This window comes from Giraffa tippelskirchi, chromosome 13, assembly GCF_054371585.1.
Source record: "Giraffa tippelskirchi isolate mGirTip1 chromosome 13, T2T-mGirTip1v1.2.pri, whole genome shotgun sequence".
Lineage (NCBI taxonomy): Eukaryota > Metazoa > Chordata > Mammalia > Artiodactyla > Giraffidae > Giraffa > Giraffa tippelskirchi.
In genome coordinates, this window is record NC_137287.1 from 34,291,417 (window position 1) to 34,297,801 (window position 6,385).

General features: G+C 39.6%; 1 protein-coding gene across 17 annotated transcripts in view; it reads right to left on the bottom strand.

Annotated features, from left to right (window-relative positions):
• The window catches only part of LOC145531195 (uncharacterized), a 55,702-nt gene extending 49,588 nt beyond the window's left edge, over window positions 1–6,114 (bottom strand). For all 17 annotated transcript variants that reach the window (XR_014072260.1, XR_014072264.1, XR_014072265.1 and 14 more), the window contains exon 1: window positions 5,938–6,114. The gene's annotated coding sequence lies outside the window, so the exon portion shown is untranslated. The remainder of the gene's footprint in view (window positions 1–5,937) is intronic.
• Between the last annotated feature and the right edge of the window lie 271 nt (window positions 6,115–6,385).

Genomic DNA, 6,385 nt, shown 5'->3' on the forward strand with positions numbered 1-6,385 from the left:
CTGCAGCCTGGAGATTCATAAAAATCTCAGAATTGGAGGGGACCACATCATAATGATATGTGAACATACTCTTGGGACCCTTGGAGGCAGAATCAGACCATACCTGGTTTATCCCTCTACCCAACACTTTGATCACTGTCAGAAAATAATTGCTGAATATGTAAACAAAAATTAACCTTGAAGAATAAACACAGACATTATTGACTATGTTTTTTTTTTTTTTTTTCTGGGTCATAGACTCCTTAGAGAAATTTATAAAAGCTATGATCTTGTCCCTAGGAAAAAAAATGCACATACAATTTCTAAGGATCCAGGTTTCTCTAGAAACATAACATTAAGGAAAACTGCTTGGTTATAGAGGTGAAGGAAATAAAACCAGGATGCCTCAGTTTTTCATATACCTGATGATCTTGTCTAGGTATAAACTTCTGGTTAAAAGTTTTGGTTCTGGTGAGACTACCAGGTCCATCCCTAGTTCCTCATCATCAATGTGGCCATGGATAAGCTTCTAAATCTCTTGGTGCCTCAGCTTCTTCATCTCTAAAATGCTACTTTCTGCACAGGGTTATTGTGAGAATTAAGTGATTAAAATATACCATAGATAAAGTGCTTAGCACAGTGTCTGGCATTGGGGTAAAACTACCCAAAAACATTGTCATCATCACCATATTATTGTACATTATTCAAGAATCATTCTGTAATTTAGTCTCATCATTTTATGGATCACACACACACAATCATTTATAAAACTAACCTCTGCAGAGGGAATAGAGCTGATTTTGGAAAATGATGATGCCTCAATAAACAGGGATCTCTCACATTGTTTTCAGTAAATACGTATGTGTATATTGGTGTAATTCAGAGATTGTTTCTTCCCTGATGGCTCCAATGGTAAAGAGTCTGCCTGCAATGAGGGAGACCTGGGTTTGATCCCTGGGTCAGGAAGGCCCCCTGGAGAAGGGTTAGGCTACCCACTCCAGTATTCTTGGGCTTCCCTGGTGGCTCATCTGGTAAAGAATCCACCTGCAATGCAGGACACCTGGAGAAGATCCCCTGGAGAAGGAAATGTCAACCCACTCCAGTATTCTTGCCTGGAAAATCCCATGGACAGAAGAACCTGGTGGGCTATAATAGTCCACGCGTCACAGAGTCAGACATGACAGCATGCACATGCATTCATCCACACCAGAGAGAGTATCTAGACTGAATCCCAGTGCTAACGCTGACTTCTTTAAGAAAAAAGAGGAAACAGGTAAATTCCAGTTGAAATTTGTAAAGGCTTCTCCAGAAGACAGAAGCCTGAGGATCAATCAGCTACTTTGAACCCCTTCATTTGTGCTGTTGACACCCAAAAATGATGGCTTCATTCAGTCCCAGGGAGGGGTTCAAATCCTCCAAATGGGATTACCCTGTTGCCATTCAAGCAATGGACAGAAAAGAATGGCTACTAAATACCATCTTTGACTGCTAAGTTTTCCATTGCAAAGTCTGCTTCATTTTTCAAAAACTAGTATTGTGGCATGAAGTATTTTGTCTACTTTCCTCCATAGAGACTTAGCCGGGGAAAGTTAGCAAGCCCTGGCAAGCTGCCATTCGAAAGAGAATGAGAGGAAGCCGGATATTCTAGGAACCAAGTAGAAATTATTCAGAGAAGTCCATGTCGAGGATTAACTGCAGCAAAGTTTCAAAATTCACAAAGTTTAAATGATCCAAACAACAGAAATCCCATGACAGTTTCTGTGACTGATGAGGTCAAGATGAAATCAGCAGAGAGGAGAGTGAATGCTTTCCAATGAGGAGGAAATTTCAGAAACACCAGGAAAGAAAGGAGGGAAGGATGTTTTTGTCAGAAAATAGAGTCATGGGAGTTCCCTGGTGGTCCAGTAGTTAAGAATCTGCCTTCTGTTGCAGGGGACACGAGTTAGATCTGTGGTAGGGGAACTAAGATCCCACTTGCCACAGGGGAACTAAACCCACACATCACAACTAGAGAGCTCCTATGCCAAAATGAAGACCTAGTGTAGCCAAAAGAAAGAAAGAAAATATAGCCATTACTGCTGTCTCAGACGATGAGCAGATGCAGGAAGTTGGGTATTTCTGTAAAACAATAATCTCACAAAAGTTTTGATGTTTTACATGCCCAACATCTTCTATCAAAGGTCAGTGTGGGATACTGACTCATCTTTATTAAATAATATTTATTGTGCATCTTCTGTCTGTCATCCCTGTTCTATGGGAATTATCTTTTTTTAGCAGTGAATGAAATAGGCAAAAGAGCTATCTTGTGATTTCAGAAGGGAATATAGAGAATTAGCAAGCAAAGATATATGTAAACAATACAAATGCAGTCAGTACTTAGTTCTATGAAGGGCGTAAAACAGGGTGAAATGACAGACCATTCCTCTCTCTCTGAGGAGGTGAACTAGGAGCAGAGGTTGAATCAGAGAAGCCACCTGGTTCAAAATTTGAAGACGACATGCTTCAGGGTGTCTAGAGGGAGCGGCAAGTATGAAGGCTTAGAGGATGAGCTTGGTTTGTCAGAAGAGCTGAAAGAAGCCCAGAGTGACCATGTTTAAGAAGAATAGTAGGTTACGAGGGTATCTCGCTGAGGGAAGAAATACTTGACTGCGTTTCTGTTATCTACTAATCTATGCCATGATATAAAGCAATCTGGAATAAGACAGTCAAATTTATACATAAAATGCTGATTATTGGAAAAGTTTTGAGGATAAATTTAAAAAGCCCCATAAGGAAAAAATGAATTTAATTTAACTGAATTATAGAACATCAATTCACTAAAATCAGACTGATTTTATTTATCAGTTAGGATGGGTTGAGTTATGCTGTAGTAACAACCATCTCCTAATTCTCAGTAGCTTAAAGAGAGAAACAAGTTTTATTTCTTGCTCTCATTATATATTTACCACAAGTTAGCAGAAGAACTTAGCTTATTCTAATGAGGTAGGAATTTGGGCTGATGGAACAGTTGTCATCTGAAACATCTCTGGTGGTTGTTGTGCTATGAGAGAACTTTGGAGAGTCTTGCACTGGCAGTTAAAACCTCCACTGTGGATGTGACCATCACAAATGTCACTATCACTAACAACTCAATAGACAGAACTAATCACTTAATTCTAGTTGATGGTGTCATGTTCAAGGAATGAAATTCTACCTTATGTTCAAAGGAAGGGAATATTTGGCAAATACCTCTAATGACAATCACAACTCAAAGTGAAGTTACTTTCCAACATTTACTTTCTTTTTCCTCCAGGACGTATGATTTGCCCAGCAAACCTGCTGTATTTGGGAAAGTATTAAAGGCCATTAACTGAGTTGCAAAGCTCCTGGGCACAAATGGTATACCAGTTGGCCCTAGATTCTGAGCCCTATCCTAGTGACAGCTTGTTGAACACCTACAGTATCTGTGTCAGGCTTTCCCTAGTGGCTCAAATGGTAAAGAATCTGCCTGCAATGCAGGAGACCTGGGTTCCATCCCTGGGTCAGGAAGGTCCCCTGGAGAAGGAAATGGCTACCCACTCTGGTATTCTTGCCTGAGAAATCCCATGTTGCCTTACAGGCTACAGTTTTATGAGGTCGCAAAGAGTTGGACACAACTGAGTGCCGAACACTTTTCACTTTCACTTTACTGGATCTCTATCAGACTCTGGATGTTACCTTATTATTTTGCTTACTCTTCCCAAAAACTCTAAGAAAAAAGTACAAATATCTACATTTTACTACCACAGAAGTTCATGTTCTGGTCTATCGGGCAACTGGCTTGAAGTCATACTTACATGTTGGGTATTAGCTCATGTCTACCCGATGCCAAAGCTCTACAGTAATTCTTACCCAGCTATTTAAAGTCTGATCAATTCAGAAAAGTAACCAAGATTTGACTTAATTATTTAGGATTAATGGATGTCCTTTCACAGTTTTTTGCCTTTGGACATGTCATCTCTTTTTAAATATAACTGCTTTATACTTTTAAATTTAATAATGATTTTTAACTGGAAGATGGAGTTCAAAGGATGAGAATTAGCCAACAAAGTGGGTTCTTCCATCACTCACAAAACTCCAGGATTGATAGGTGACATGCTTGCAAAGAAAACAAGAGTTTGGAAAATACCTTCCCACCCCATCCATGTTTATATAGTTACAATGATGGATTTTAATAGGACCACGAACCACAAAAGCAAGTATTTCTGTTCTCAGAGACATATTTTCACTTATCAGTTTCAGACTATACCTTGAAGAACAATCTGTATCCATATAAGCCCTCTGCCCAGGGTCAGAAGTCCTGGACCATGATGGAAACAAGCTTGTGGTCGGATATTTAGACCATGATTCTCTTGTGGAAAAATACATCTATTAATTGAATCCAGGAATAACTTTAATAATCTTTATTTCCTTTCTTCTAAGCTAGAAACCCTGGTTCCCAAGGACACTGACATAACTTCTCATTTGTTTTCTTTCATACCACACACATATAGCAGACCCAGAGTAACAAAAGCAACACATGGTGTTATTGTTTAGTAGCTAAGTTGTGTCCAATTGTTTCCAACCCTATAGACTGTAAGCTGCCAGTCTCTTCTGTCCATGGTATTTCCCAGGCAAGAATACTGGAGTGGTTGCCATTTCCTTCTCCAAGGGATCTTCCTGACCCAGGAATCAAACATGCATTTTCTCCCACAGTGGCGGGTGAATTCTTTACCGCTTATCCAGCAGGGAAGCCCAGTAGCAACACTATCACCACTGATACACTTTCTTAAAACAGCTTCCCCCATTTATTTTAGATAATAGAGTATATTTCACTAGCAATATAGTGTGAAATCATTTATTTTAAAATCATCATATACTTGCCCTCTCTATGTGTATGCCATCAGCTTGGTGAACAATCAGGCTCATTTGTTATGTTTTAGAAATTGTTTTTAAAAATACAAATTTGTAAAAAAAAAATATATATATATATGTATAAATACATAATACATTTGTTTGGTGATTTTGGAAAATATTTACATGGTTTTACAGTTAGATCTATAGAATTTATTATCCAAGAAGTCAAGATTCTGTCCCACTCACATTGTTTTCTCCCTCTTTTCCTCTTTCTCTATTTTAGACTTTTTAAAGACCTTTCACTTCTGTTTGTTTGGGGAGTTTTTCTTTTAATTGTTAAAATTTTTATTTGGAAACAATTTCAAACTTAGAGAAGAGCTGCTAGAAATAGTACTCACAACTCCCATATCTCCTAAGAACCCTCTCATTGTTTTTAATATAAGCTACTACATACTTGGGAATTTCCTGATGGTCCAGTGGTCCAGTGGTTTAGGACTTGGCACTTTCACTTCTGGGGCCTGTGTTCAACCTCTGGTCAGGGAACTAAGATTCTGCAAGCCACACAGCTCAGCCAAAAAGAAAAAAAAGCTACTATATACTCATACTTCCCTTTTCTTAATGAGAGCAGCATGCAATAAGCACTTGCATATGTTTTAGGTTTTTAATTTTGGAATATATCATAACAAAGACTCCACTGCAATCCATGGTGATATTGCACATTCCTTTTAAGTGCTGTATAATATTCCACTGCATGGTTGTTCTGTGATTTGTTCTACCAGCCCTGGATAGGTAGATAACTGACATTAGAATGGGGAACTGACTCTAGTTTTGCATTAAATAAGAGCTGATGTCACCGTTGGGCACAGATCTAAATTGATGACTGCTCTATTTACATCGGGGCTTCTCAGGTGGCACTAGAGAAGCAAATGACCACTCACTCCAGTATTCTTGCCTGGGAAATCCCATGGACAGAGGAGCCTGGCAGACTACAGTTCATGAGGTCACAAAGAATCAGACATGACAGTGATTGACCACACTATTTACATAGGGGCTTCCCAGGTGGCACTAGTGGTTAAAAAAACAAAAACAAAAACAAAAACCAACCTTGCTTGTCAATGCAGAAGACGTATGAGATGTGGGTTTGATCCCTGGGTCAAGAAGATACCTCGGAGGAGGGCATGGCAACCCACTCCAATAGTCTCGTCTGGAGAATCCCCATGGACAGAGGATCCTGGTGGGCTACAGTCAATGGGGTCACACAGAGTTGGACATGACTGAAGCAACTTAGCACACACACGTGCACTATTTACATGCAGGCAAGCTCAAAGGCACATGCTGTGTCATAATCTATCCTTTATGAACACAGATTGCAGAGGGAGTGCCTGACTTGGCAAGCCAGGCTAAGCATCCGCTACACACATCACTGCTGTTCACACTTTGTCATCACATATGCAGAGCTCTTAGAAAGTGACCACAACTTGATACCTTGTGAAAGAAATGCCCTCCTGCCACCGGGAACGTCCACTGCTCATGCTGGGGATAGAAAGGATAA